Consider the following 15,544-nt stretch of genomic DNA (forward strand, 5'->3'; position numbering starts at 1 on the left):
TGAGCACTTGGCCCTTTACTCTGGTTGAATTAATTTTCTTTCAGCAATTGTCGAAAGCACATGCTATTACTATTGACTGCAATATTCTCTTTACTGCAATGACATACCTTTTCAGCTGGATTTTGACATGGGAATTCCGAAATAACTATTAAAGTCTTTAAAAACAGCAACTTTTTTGAGCTTTCATAATCAATAGTTATTTCTTAGCACAAGCCCTTCTCACAACTCCTGTTATTGATCAAACTGCTAATGATTATACTGTTATTTGGCATTTTTTTTTGTTTTCATGTCTCTAAATGTTTTTGATTTGCAATGTACACAAGCTCTGATTAGAGTATATATCATTTGAAACATGAGAGAAATCTTTTGATCCTTTGAAACGTTTCACCAGCTCCGTTTTGCTTGAGAACAGCATGAATATGTTGGACCAGCACTGACCAACACACAGTAAACCAGCCCAGACCAGCATGGAATTCATGCTTCCCTCAACAAAAACCCAATAGGATTTTTCTATAGGCTTTTGGATTATCACAAAAAACAAGCTCTGTGATCAACAACAAAAGTTTATGATATTTAAAAGTTGCATTCGTCTGTGAAAATGATCTTGATGGACAAAATGTGTATGAATTTTGAAGCCTAAATGCAGTCGCTAGAAGTAAAAAGCTAAATGGTGGCTTTAAACGAACGTAAACCATGATCCCACGACTTCAACAGCACAATCATTAAGCTTATGAAAACTCTATCTAACTTTATCTAAAAAACATTTTCCGTAATATTGATGTATTTTGTCGAAGAATAAAAAGTATTGAAAGTGAAAGTATATGAAAGTATATTGAGCTTGTGTTCACCAGACCTTATTTCAGCCATTTAACCAAAAACCCATTGACTTTGGGATGATGGAACCGGAAGTGCTAAAATGACAACTCAGTTCCGTGTTTTGGCCTATTTTTTACAGTCTATGGTTTTGGCCTACAAATTTACACTCACCTAAAGGATTATTAGGAACACCTGTTCAATTTTTCATTAATGCAATTATCTAATCAACCAATCACATGGCAGTTGCTTCAATGCATTTAGGGGTGTGGTCCTGGTCAAGACAATCTCCTGAACTCCAAACTGAATGTCAGAATGGGAAAGAAAGGTGATTTAAGCAATTTTGAGCGTGGCATGGTTGTTGGTGCCAGACGGGCCGGTCTGAGTATTTCACAATCTGCTCAGTTACTGGGATTTTCACGCACAACCATTTCTAGGGTTTACAAAGAATGGTGTGAAAAGGGAAAAACATCCAGTATGCGGCAGTCCTGTGGGCGAAAATGCCTTGTTGATGCTAGAGGTCAGAGGAGAATGGGCCGACTGATTCAAGCTGATAGAAGAGCAACTTTGACTGAAATAACCACTCGTTACAACCGAGGTATGCAGCAAAGCATTTGTGAAGCCACAACACGCACAACCTTGAGGCGGATGGGCTACAACACCAGAAGACCCCACCGGGTACCACTCCTCTCCACTACAATTAGGAAAAAGAGGCTACAATTTGCACGAGCTCACCAAAATTGGACAGTTGAAGACTGGAAAAATGTTGCCTGGTCTGATGAGTCTCGATTTCTGTTGAGACATTCAGATGGTAGAGTCAGAATTTGGCGTAAACAGAATGAGAACATGGATCCATCATGCCTTGTTACCACTGTGCAGGCTGGTGGTGGTGGTGTAATGGTGTGGGGGATGTTTTCTTGGCACACTTTAGGCCCCTTAGTGCCAATTGGGCATCGTTTAAATGCTACGGCCTACCTGAGCATTGTTTCTGACCATGTCCATCCCTTTATGACCACCATGTACCCATCCTCTGATGGCTACTTCCAGCAGGATAATGCACCATGTCACAAAGCTCGAATCATTTCAAATTGGTTTCTTGAACATGACAATGTTCACTGTACTAAAATGGCCCCCACAGTCACCAGATCTCAATCCAATAGAGCATCTTTGGGATGTGGTGGAACGGGAGCTTCGTGCCCTGGATGTGCATCCCACAAATTTCCATCAACTGCAAGGTGCTATCCTATCAATATGGGCCAACATTTCTAAAGAATGCTTTTAGCACCTTGTTGAATCAATGCCACGTAGAATTAAGGCAGTTCTGAAGGCAAAAGGGGGTCAAACACAGTATTAGTATGGTGTTCCTAATAATCCTTTAGGTGAGTGTACATCATACCTGCACCACTGATTTGCGATCGTGCTGTGCTTATTACATTCAATTGTGTATCATATCGTACAATGTTGAAATTATTTAAATATATTTATTACATGGCTTGGCTGAATTCCAGTGTAGAATGCGGTCTGTTATTTCTTGATAACAGACCGTTGCCATGAAAAACTATGAAAAAATGAAAAAACTTGCTATGGACGCGGAACGGACTATTTTCTTTAGCGGAAGCAATGCAATCGTTTTTAAATCAATAAACTCCTTTTTAAATCAATAATTTGTGTCAAATTATTTATTTATTTTGTAGGTAGCCATGTAATAAGCGGGATAATGTATAGCGAGGCGGTTGTTATAGCGAATAACAACCCCTTCAGGCTGATTCAAGACACCTCCGCTTCGCGTCGGGGTCCCGTTCAGCCTGTCGGGGTTGTTATTCGCTATAACAACCGCCTCGCTATACATTATCCCTTACATATCAAATAGTATAGAACATGTGTAAGTTACTCTTACAAGCTCTGATTTCTTAGAGACTGACGGAGAGACCTAAAGTTATAGCCTAGCTGCTGTGTGGTGAGCGCACAGGTGGTGGTTGAGGAGAGATTCCCTGATGCAGTTGTAAAGCGCTTTGGGTGTACAGTAGGACATATGAAAGCGCTATAAAAATGCTTCATTCATTCATTCAACACAGCTATTTGATCTGCGCTCAATTCATTCATAAAGTTTGCACTCATTCACTTAACACACTCATTATTGCATAGTGATTTTTGAGGTTTATGTATAATTACGTGCGATATTCCCTGGCTCACCTGTTTTCCAGAAAACACGACACGGCTGTGTCAGCCGAATCTATTTTCTATTATTCAGCAGAATTATGCGTTATTCGTTTTGAAGCCATTATCCATGGCTTTCCGAATAAGGTATTCGGCTTCGGAGTGGACACATCCTAGAGTGTCATACACACAACACAATCACGACACCGGCCTCGCGCCGTTCCCTCACGGACCTCAGCCTCGTCCTGCTTGCCAGTTGCTACAACTAATAAATAACATTGACACTGAACACGATATAGATGTAATGAAGACCAAGTTCCAGTGAAATATCTTCATAATCCCCTATGATGTCTTTACGTCCTTCATTATGTGTGTATCCTGAGCAGTTTCTCTCTGCAGATGATGAGGTTATGATACGTGACAGCATCTGAAATACACAATCGAGTTTAGACTTAGCCTACATTGTGTCTCTTCCACTTGATTATGTAAAAACAAATATGTTCATGAAGGCCAAAATTTGCAAAAATAGACAGCATGAGCCCTTCACCATGTTAGAAGAAAAAACTGAAATAAAGTCATAGGATAGCTTTAATGTTTTTTTGTTTTGTTTTTTGTGACTGGGTATTTTTAGGCATAAAGTAATAATAATAAATAAATAATATATATATATGGATCATTCTTCTTTTTTGGAGAAGAAATGATGAGTATCCTTAACTGAACAGATTTGCTCACACTTACAGGTTCAGTTAAACTAAAAAGAGAAAATTGGTAGGAAACCAGTAACAATTTTTAAAGTTATAATTTATAGACATTTTAAATAAGAAATACTTTACCTGTTGAGAGTATGTTGACAGTCTGTGTATAGTTGTAGTTCTGGAGCTGAGCTCCAGAAAATCAGTAATGAGGAGTCTTTGACAGTTACAGATTTTAAAAACAAAAAGGCAGGGGTAAAGAACCCTAAACTCCAACACAAAGAAACATTTCAGCATATAAATGGTTCTTCAGGACGCTACGGTTCTAAATGACAGTATCCAGATGAAAAGAAAATCAGTTCATATTTTTGAAATCCAAAGCAATTTCATCACAGAGGGAACAGAGAAATAGCATGAGAGAAATTAAAATCAATGATGACTCAGCTCACTTTAAGAAGTTTTTATTAAAACTGCATCAGAAATAACAAATGTGTTATTCAAAACAGTAAGCCTGAAACATTATAGACTTGTACTATGTTTGTACTGTAAAGACTTCTAAAGTTTATTGAGTAATGGGAGCTGGTGCTTTGGGAGTGAAGGGATCAGGACTTATTTTGTTCAGATCCTCTATGACAGTTTCATACTCTTTTTTCCATTGCTCTGGTGACAGTGCAGATGGGCTGGTCTCCAGGAACTTATACGCATCTTTAGTCTGCAAGCTAAAGATGCTCTTTGCATTCAGACAGCATTCACCGAAAGCCTTCCAATGCTGGAAGATTTGAGGTACAAAATCAATAACAGGAAGAAGAATACAGTAAAGGTGAAATTAATTTCTGTAATCCTGCAACTGAAAATTTTCTCAAAGTCTAAGTTACCTCTTGTGCTGAATTAATAGAGGCCAGAAAGATCTCCTTCATTTCACTTTCTTCGATGAAGTGTTCATTAGCAAAAGTCTCGTCTTTGAGAGCCTCCAGCATTACACTCACTGATTCCCAGAACTTCTGAAGCTGAATCAGAATGTTTTGGATTCGGGAAAGGCATTTTTGGACGTCCTTCAGATGAACAGGGTCGGGTATTGAACCTTTAGAAATAATATAAAGCAGACATTAATTATGAGAGATCATGCTGAGGCTTCTGGTGTAAATCAGGGAATGTTTCAAGCACAATTGGAAACTCCTTAAGTGAAAGAATCTTACCATTTTCTATTTTTTTTGCTTGCTAACTTCAGCTGCATATCCGTCAACCTGACATCGGTGCTCCACTCAATATTTTTCAGGCTTGACTTCTCAATGGAGAGTTGAGTCAATTCGCTAGAGAGAAGTTGGGTTTTTGCAGCTGCTTCAGGGCCAGTTTTAGCATCATGAATTGATTTAACAATGGGTCCAACAAATGGTACAAGGGCAGCGAAGATACTCAGACCATTACTTTTGCTAGAAGACTCTTTGACATGATTATACAGCTCTTGGTTTTTCTGTGCAATCTTTGCCTCAATTTGTCCAACTTCTTCATTCTTTTTCTTCAGTTTATCAGTGAGCTCTGCCACCGCCTTCTTCTGGGCTTCTATCTCCTTAGAAGTGCGTTGTTGCTTTTTTTCTGTCTCAGCCTTTTCAAGAATGACATCACTTGTGCAGGAAGCCACACTGTGGTTGTGTTTCTCATATCTGATTATGATGACAGTTTTCAGATTAATCATGAACTATTAGTAAATGTTCTTGATAATATACTGAGACATGGTGACATTCTGTTTCATTAGGTTTTGATATGTATCCAGAGGTGTTTTGGCAGTGGCCATTTTAAAAGTGGTCTAGATATGGTTAATTCAGCAAATGTTACTACACTTAGTAGTATATATATATATATATATATATATATATATATATATATATATATATATATATATATATATATATATATATATATATATATATATATATATACAAATAACATTTCAGCAACATTTCAAAACATTTTACCTTTCTACCATCTGTTCTATTTTGTCAACAATTTCAGTGATCCATGCTCTGGCTTTTTCTAGGGACTTAATAGCCAAAATGGTTTTATCCTTTTCAACAGCAATCTTCAGCGCAGGCAGAAGTGTGGAAACCAGGTTTTTACTTGTGGCCGCACACTGAAAGACAGCAGAAATGCATACATTGTTTATCCATGTTTCGTGGTCTAAATCACTCAATTGATCAAACATAAAAGAATTATGACAGTTTTGACGCCATTGCCTCTTCCATGTCTCGTGACCAGCTCAGACATACATCGTCAAGTGTTACTCTTTTGGCGTAAGTCGACTTGCGTACTGCCGTCTGCCGGAAGCTAGTTATTTTAGTCGATAAAGTTTTAAATATGGATATTTTTCCTACACGAACGCATCGCTTCACTTCAGAAGACCTTTATTAACCCCTCCAGAGCCGTTTCGAGCACTTTTATCATGGATGGATGCACTTTGTTGGACTTCCAAAAAAATATACCCATTGACTCCCATTATAAAGCTTGGAAGAGCCAGGACATTTTTTAATATAACTCCAATTGTATTCGTCTGAAAGAAGAATGTCATATACACCTAGGATGAGTAAATGGGCTAATTTTCATTTTTGGGTGAACTATCCCTTTAAGTATACTGATGCTCAGCCATTTCAAACTTCTTTTTACCCCTTAGCAAAGAACGAAAAATTTCGTCATGAGTATATCATCAGCAAATCCTGTCACGTTGTGCATGCAGTTTGCTCAAGTTAGTTTCATATCTTTTATCTGTATGATGATTATCTTTTGGACAAGTGGTAGTACACTCTTAAAAATAAAGGTTCTTTATTGGCATCTATGGTTCCATGAAGAACCTTACATACATGGAAACTTTCCACATTGCACAAAAGGTTACTTTTAGTGGGAACAGATTCAATAGATTTTTTTAAATGTTCTTTACATGTTTCTGTTTACTCGGCATTGCTGCAAAAAAAGCCTTTTGAAACCTTTATTTTTAAGAGTGTTATTGGATGCAGGTTGCAACAACAGAAGTGCCTGAAAAACATTGGCTTTACCTTCAGCAGAAGAGCCTCAGAAGACCCAAAGAGAAGCTGAGTTTCAACAGCACGCTCTCCAACTTGGGGAACTTAGCCAAACAGAGGTAAGAGAGATGGTAGAGCAGAGCTGTCCGCTGAGCAGATGGAAGAAGCTCCTTAACAAACTCAGGGCTACTTGCGACCACAATTTCTGTAGAATTACAAATGTGAAAGTTGCTACAAGATTGTTTTGCACAGACTTGTGTCAATTATTAACATCATTAAACATGTTAGAGTTTAGATTTTAAAAATGTATTTTTAATGTTTACTATCTTTGCTGTTTGACATTTTTGTCTGTAAAGGAATGACCTCTAAGTGCCTGAAAAAAACACTGAAAAACAACAACAAAATCACCATAATGAGACAAGAATCATTAAACACGTTGATGAGAGAGGACAGCAAAAGTTACCTGTAAGATGAATGAACCTCTAATCAATGTAGTTGACGGCATCAGCATGAGGATATTTATACTCTATAGCCTACCTAAAACTGATAACCCATTATATTGGAAAGGAGTGTCAGATAACAACCTCCATGAAACAGAAGTGTCAGACAACAACTTCCACAGAACCTTTAGAAGGGCTTTGTGTTCACAAAATTTGTTGAGCGCAAATTCTAGCGAAATCATAAAAGTGTGAGATAAGTATGAGTAGATAAACTAAACATTTAATATTTGACACATTGTTTTATGATAGAAATGTTTTAAAGACCAACAGAAACAATCAGGGATGTAAACATCATCCAAGTGGATGCTGCACACTGGTGGTGGTTGAGGAGAGACCCCTGATATGATTGTAAAGCGCTTTGGGTGTACAGTAGTACATATGAAAGCGCTATATAAATGCCTCATTCTATTCTATTCTATTCTAACATATAATAATGTTAGAAATCAAACTACTTGTATCTCAATTATCTGCGGCAGGTAATACACTTGCGTGATTGTTATGTGGACCGGCTCTCTCGGTTTCCTAGGTAACCAAATATAACTCCGCCGCTGCTGTAGACTGCTTATAAATACAGGGAACAAATGATAACTAATGCAATGTGATGAAAGGGTAGTTTGATTTCTAACATTATTCTCTCAACAGACATTTACATTGATAGTCTGGCGTTATAATTTATTTGCTTTTGGTGTACTGTGGAGTGGGTAAAACTGTTTTTAATGGCAGGCTAACGTGCACCGTTGACTCGCGCTAGCCTAGCATAGGCGAACTATACAAAAGTAAGGACTGGATGAATTTTTTGGAAAACTGTCTCCACTGATGAATAACAACCAGGCTCACTTGAAAATGAGGTCCGATGTCGAAAATCCTGAACCGCCCCTTTAAGGTCCCTGGTCAGGGATTGCCAATGCCATGACGTGGAAGTACCGTCTGGCCCATTTCAAAATTTTGCCCTACTAAACTGTCATTCATTGACAGTCAAAGCTTGCCTCCTCCATGATTTAGTTACTGATAAACAATTGGATATGTTGCTCCTTACGGAAACCTAGCAATTACTAAATGATTACCTTAAACCTTCTTACTCCAATGTCCCTATGGTATATGTGGTGGCCTTGGTGGCCTTGCTTATCACAGTGGTATGAAAGTTGAAATGACAGAATTTTATAATGTGAAATGTTTTGAATACATGGCTTTCAAAGTGCTTGCTCAAACCACTCTTCTGATCATGTTAATATATCGTCCTCCAAAGGCTCTGTTGGACTGTTTCTCTGAACTGACTCTGGCTTGCACTGTAAAAAATCTTGGGTTATTTTTTCTACCCAAATCCTGGGTTGAGCCTTTTGGGTCATTTTTTGGCTTATTTTTCCAGTATTTGGATAGTTTTTGTGTTACCCAGCTCCTGGGTCAGACGTAACAACCCAGTGCTTGGGTAGTTTATGTGTTATCCAGCGCTAGGTCAGCATTATGTTAACAGCTGCCACTATTATGGTCAGGTAGGCAACGTACTCCAATTCCAGGAATTGGAGCACGTCGCCTACCTGACCATCTGGGTTCTTCTTCTTATTATTATTATTAATTTTTAGAAACTTTGGGAACTAGACCACAGCTAACTGGTCTATCCTACAGCCCAAGTAACGTTAGCAATATTAATGGTATATATTAACGGTAACTTACCTCAGATTTCTTTTGTTGGTAGCCAGATGTGTGTCAACCGTGAAGTAATGTCAGCTGTCGACCGGGATCAACTGTCACGTCAGCTGTCGGTATCATCGCAACGGCGTTCTGTGTTGCTATCTTGCTTGGCCATCCGAAACAAGTTCGTAGTTTAGCCTAGCCTACTGATACCCTGGTAATCCAGAGTTCTCGCAAGAGCACAAGTTGAATTTGCTCAGCGAGTTACTCTGGTGTCGAGTAATGTTGCTCATTAAACATGCCCTTGTATCCGAGCTGCACCAATCACATCAGGTTATCTGAGATAGGCGGGCCAGAGGCGAGCTAAACAGATGACGACAGCGCTGTGACGTCGAAGTCATTAGTAAACATTGCAAGAAGGCTATGGATGAATACCAGTTGTTTGAAATGGCTTTGGTCGCTACAATGAACGAGTTAGACTTGGCTTTTTATCTAAAACAGGAACAGAAGACGCCACTCGAATCGTTCCCTTGCAAGAAGGACGTTTTTGCTGTTTTGCCGACCGGATACGGTAAGAGTATAAACTACCAGTTAGCTCCGCTGGTAGCTAAGCGTATGGGGTTTATTGTTGTGATTGGTCGTAGTGTTATCCAGTTGCGTGCAGTGAGATTTTCAAATGCATGCTTGGTGCCGCTCCTCGAGCTGGGCGATTTTCATTAGTCGACGCCAGACCATTAATCTTTCAGATTTAGGTCTGGATTTCCAGGCTAGCCTTCTGACTGGGTGGCAAAGTGATTCGTTAGACAGCCGGAGGCAGCAGGCAACCCACGTGTGTGTTGCTGTTACGAGTGTCAGTAGTCCAGGCTGCATTGTTAGTCTACATTGCCGTCACCGTTACATTATCCCCCCACCCCTCGGCCAGAAAAAAAAACAAAAAACATGAGTTTTTTCGAGTCTCTTGGCCTCGGAAATGTTCCTTATGAAAGGTGCCACTGCAAGCTGATCCTTTTGCCTCGCTTTAATTTGAAAAAACCCATGCACATATTGGGCAATTTTGACAAGTGCTTTGAATGTAGGGAAAACATGATAGGCTAGCCTACAACACTTGACAAATTGCCTTATCCGATCATTGAAAAATCCTAGGCCTAGGCTACTGAATTTGTTTCCAAGTGTGCAAATATGTGGGTGTTCTGTTTAACTTAAAGGCTAATTTTTTCCATTGTGCTTGTATTTTCTGTTTTAGATGCTCTTACACAGCAGATGGGGACAGCCGCCGTCACCCAATTTATTTTTACTGTGTAAAAGTGGCTGCACTACGTGCCAGACCGGGCAGGAGGGACTGGACGACAAACCATTTAGACGTCAGAGGACCATGAACTGTAAATAGGCTAAAGAGGACTAATAATTAAATAAGAGTCCAATAAAATGAATTTGTTTTTGCATTAAATAGTGTGGTGAGAAAAATGTTGACTTATATGTTACCAGTATGTGATTTTACATAGGCTAGTAAATACTCTAGACTTTATTATGTACATAAATTGACCATGGTGAACATTTTTAGATAGGTTTTCAACCCTGTTTTGTTTTTAGGCAGTTATATATAACTTATATAAAGTTTTATATATAAAGTAGCCTAGCCTACAGTACAAATGTTACTGCCGCTTGTCACAATGGCTGTCACTATTTGCTAGGCGACAAAACCAGACCGTCCCATTGAATAACTCCTGGTACAGAGCTAGCAACAATTTGTTCATGTGAAAATACATTTTTGTTACTTTAATTTTCTAAATAACCAGTGGTGGAATGTAACAACATACATTTACTCTGAATTTCTTTTATTCCTCCTCTTTCTGAGAAGATCTCAGTGACTGGCAGCTGTCAACTGAGTCAGCCCTGCAAACCTGTTGGTGGACAGTGGAAATATGCACTGATCCCAGATGATGTCCCTCCAGCAGAGGCTTTACCAGCGTCTCTGTTGTGCAGCTCATCCAGGATCTCCTGCTCAGCTCAATAACGGTCTACAGAAAAAAATATTTTCTTAAAATCTGTTTTATGTATACTGTTAATTTAAACTTTTATTTTGTTTTTCGTATTTTAAATGTAACTTATCTTGTAAATAGTTGTAAAAAGTACTGTAAGTAAAAATGTATAGAACAATTTATTTTCTATCAAATGTACAAATTACAAGAAAATTACAGAATCATTTCTTTATGACATTTACAAGTCATAATTTGCATTACAAAAATAAACAATGCACATAAAATATTTTATGTTTCATTTACAAACTATAACTCACATAAAAATAATGCATACGATTTTTTAATTTACATAAGCAAAAGTTTATTTAATCTGTCAAGAAGAGAAAACAATCTGTGCATTCTCTCCCTGCTCTGCTGTGATCTCCTCTCCTCTGTCTCTCTCTGAAACTTCATGTCCTCCCTAGCTCGAGGGAGGACATAGCTCGAACAGCTCATCCTCTCAGTATCGTTCCTCTTGGCTGCTGCTGTGCTGGTTCCTGGTTCTATCCTTCGTGGCCCGGGGAAAGAAGGACGGGAGGCAGCGTTGCCAGGTCTGTGCAACAAAAGTAGCCCAAAAAACCAGGGGGGTAATCTTTCAGAAAAAACTGAAGCTTCCCTGGGGGCCGCCATTGATTAGCGGACCATCACATGCTGTTAGCATTCCATTGACTCCCATTCATTTTGGCGTCACTTTGACAGTGAATAACTTTACATCTGAGGCGTTTAAAGACTCCATTTGTCCATTATTTATTTCTAAAGAAACACGAAAATGTATAAAAGGCTCCATTACCTTGTATCTTACGTTATGGCCCCGTAGAAGCAGTTTTTGTAAAAATAACAATTGCGTCATAACCACGCGACTCTCTGTCGCACAGTAGAGAGATTACCGTATGGACAGGAGGAGAAGCTTGCACGCAATTGGGGGGACGTGGAGGCAAAATGACAAAATAATTCATCAGAATACTTAGCAAAAGTTTCTCTTGCTGCTAGCTCATGGACACCTCCTACTCACACTCTCCGTCTCTGCAAGTTTCGGAAGGGAATGATTCAGATTTCTCTTGGCACAGCTACTAGAAGATGGCTGAGCGACCGTACTGCGCAGACTCAAACTGAGCTTGACGACGTAGATGTGACGTGAGCAACCCGTCTAATGGGGTCGCTGTGTCCATTTCTTTTACTGTCTATGCAAAAAACCTTACTTACAGGGGTGGAAATCAACCCGCGGAAAAAAAGTTTACTGCGGCAACAACTTAAAAGTATCCCAATTCCGTAGGAAAACTTCTGACTTGGAAACACTGACGGTTTCCCGCATTAGAATGATCCTTCGAATTAGGACAGTCTTCGTCGCGCCGCTATGACGCAATCGGCCTTCAAATGCGGCCTTCGGAGGATGCAGCCCCTGAATTGGGACACAGCTAATAGGCTTGTTCGACTTCATGCAGCTCTGCGAAGACCGATCGGCGGCTGACTTGAAGTAGTGCATGCCGGTTAGAAATTTTGTCCGACTTGATACAGCGCTGACGCCACGTGACTGTGACGTATGCCATCAAAGTACCGCGAGAGCAATTCGAGAGTAGCTGGAGAACTCAGCCAGCGCGGCTGCACTGGGCTGCACGAGATCTGATGACGACACAGCTGTTCCACGATTGGCTGGATTCACCGCATGACAACGATCACGTGTGTTTCGTATTTATTCGAACACCTTTAGTTCCTCTAAAGCTCACGAATCATTTTTTTTTTATAACAGTTGCACTTTTTTCATGTAGTTGCGATATTGTGTCATGTTTATCAAAATAAAACTGATTTAAAAAACGAAGACTGCACTTCATTGATAGCAGCTTATGTTGAACTTTACTCAGACGCTGTATGAAGCAGTAGCCTACATAAAGTACTGAATGAAAATGTCTCTGAAACATCTGTGTATTATTTGGCAAATATTGCATTTATTTCACTTCAGCTGTGGTAAAGTATGCAAACACCACGTGAGCGCCGGTCACCACGGGAATCAGAAAGTGTCCCGACTTCCCGTCTCCAGCAGCCGATGTCGATCTCCTCCAGAACAACCACTCACGTTACACAAAACACCAGTGAGGGCGGGACTTAATTCACATAAACCAATAAAATAATGAAACACCTAACTTGTTTGTTAATGCCACGTTTTTCACATGTAGCCTACATAGCAATCACACTTGAAATAGGAACGACGTTCTTAAAGGAACACACATACAACACCACACCACTATATTGAGATGTATATTTCATTCACATTTTAGCTCTGGATTAACCAAACAAAAAAACAAAACAAAAAAAAATTGAGATAACCCATTACCTGAAGAATTGTATTTTGGGTTACATACAGTATGTTTCTTTTTCACTTTCAGAGATGTTTTTGCACTAATGTATCATAACTGAGGCAAAGTAGGCTATTATGTAATTTAATCAATGCAATTTCTGTGTATTTTATATTTCGGAGAATGAGAATGATGGGAAATGTAGTTTGGTGGCGCAACATCTCCCCATAAAACAGCTAAATGAGTAGTGTGTTTGTGTCAAGCTTTATCGTTATACTTTACCTACAGTATCCTGAACAAATGCATACAAACTAAACTGTACTGTTATATATTTTTAGCTTTAAAAATTTTCCTTCATGATTCTGCAATTGACACGCCCGCTTCCCACCAATCATCATTCAAACAACGCACGAGGCAGCCGTGAGAGAAAAAGATACACACAAGCACTGACGTTAGACGTGCCTTTGTGTTCATAACAGGTTTAATGTGCCATAAATAATGTTACAAGTGAATGAGTTCGTGAAAAGTAGTTTTGGTAAGTTGAAACGCAAACCCAAACTATGTTAACCGCTGTTTTGGTCTTTTCATGCGATAAATGTGCTGCATTTTACGTTCATTCTTTATAGATGTTATGTTTATAATTTAATACGCTGATTTTGTTGTGGATAAAAGAGTACTAGCTAAGTTGTTGTTGCTTTTCATTCTGAGAATATTTGTGCATGTAGTAGATATAAAATAACATTGATATAAGATAAATTGTTGAGCTGAGAGTGTGATATAATCAGTATTTCTGTTAATGTTATTGCCTGGTAAGATCCTGACCTGAGCAGCCTCTGTCTTATGAATGCAGGTCAGGTTTTATGGTAACCCCATCCATTTTGAGAAGAAGTTATTCAGTTCACGGATGTTTTATTGATGTCGAGCCACCCAACTAAGCCTGAAGATGCTTCACATTGAGAAAAGAAGATTCATAGCTCTGGAATAACACCTGCATCTCAAGACCTGTGGTAAGGTTGGACTTTATCATCCTCACATTATGCAACTCTCTTTTTGTTTGTCTTGACAGATATAAGCTCTTGTGAAAAAGATTGCAAATAAGCATTGGTTTTTTTTTTCTTTCTTTTTTCTTCTTCTTCTTCTATTTCTACAAGGCTTTAGCCTTGAGAGAGGGCAGAGAGATTACCAGTAATTGATGGATTTTGAGCATTGTTTGAGTATTGCATATTGAGTATGGTTTTGCAGCCTATATTAATACCTTTCAGCTTTTCAAAGTCCTTTCACTTTTTTGCTGAATTGTCAATATTGCAAAAACAGTGGCGTTTAAGTCTTGATTCTGACTGATTCACATTCAAAAATGTTGATTAATTTTTGCAACTGCAGTTGATATTCACGAATATCACTTTGTCATGTTCTTTTCTAATTGCTACAAAAGTTAAAATGAACTTCAGAGAGATATGCCTATATCAAATAAACCAGACACTGGGCAAGCACATCTGATAAAATTGACAAATTGGACAAAAGCTGAAAGGGGCGACTGTCTAGCCAAAAATTGAATGTACATATTTAATATGTACACATTTAATAACCTGCATCAGTGCATGTGTGGATTGAATATAAGAACAGTCGGGGAGATTGAAGTTGGTTTGGAACAGGGTTCATTTTATGTTTATAATTGGATGCTGTCACAAAAATATGAATTTTTGCCCTCTTGATCAACACTTACTGATTCTATCATGATATTAGAAGATTAAAACCTGTCAAGCTCAAGACAACTTTTCAAATTTGTAATGTCAAAACAAAAATGAACCCCCCTCGGCTAAAAATCTTAGATAATGTGTGAAATTATGGAGATAGGTACCAGTGATAAGTGTGTGTCTTACATAATTTATGAATTATGTCTAATATAAGACTATTCACATTAGCACAATATTCACTTTTTTAAAATATTATTTTTTGGTCCATAATGTGGATGATTCAACTGGAGGAACAAAAAATATCTGAAGTGTCCCTATTGGCTACTTAATGGGAAAAAGGGCTAAAACATTAGAAATATTCATTAGCATTGTATTTAAAAAAAAAAAAAAAAAAAAAAAAAAAAATATAGATAGATTATTTTTTACTGTAATTTATTAAACATTTAATCTTTTTCCATTTGCTTTCTTTTTAAAATAAACCATTTTAACACTGCAACTGCGACATCCATCCTTATTTTAGGGGTCATTCAACTAGACAGTTGCACATGACTTGCTATAGCCTAACATATTTTGCTTTTTTTATATTTCAATATGTCTATTTTAAAGTAATAGTTAAATTAAATAGTTATTAAATAATATTAAATAATACAATTATTCACTTATCCTCAAGAAGTTCATAACCTGTGATGTGTATGAAACCTCTGTATGATTTTCTGTGGGGAAAAAAAGGAAAAGTATT

At 38.3% G+C, this 15,544-nt stretch overlaps 1 long non-coding RNA gene across 1 annotated transcript; it reads right to left on the bottom strand.

Annotated features, from left to right (window-relative positions):
- Positions 1–5,254: 5,254 nt before the first annotated feature.
- On the bottom strand, positions 5,255–6,765 carry LOC307151585. Its single transcript, XR_013819908.1, has 3 exons — positions 6,707–6,765; positions 5,636–5,790; positions 5,255–5,323 (listed from the first exon to the last, which is right to left on the bottom strand). It is a non-coding gene; the product is annotated as an uncharacterized lncRNA (long non-coding RNA).
- Positions 6,766–15,544: the final 8,779 nt, after the last annotated feature.

This window comes from Squalius cephalus (genome assembly GCF_949319135.1).
Source record: "Squalius cephalus genome assembly, chromosome: 23".
NCBI classification, from domain to species: Eukaryota; Metazoa; Chordata; class Actinopteri; order Cypriniformes; family Leuciscidae; genus Squalius; species Squalius cephalus.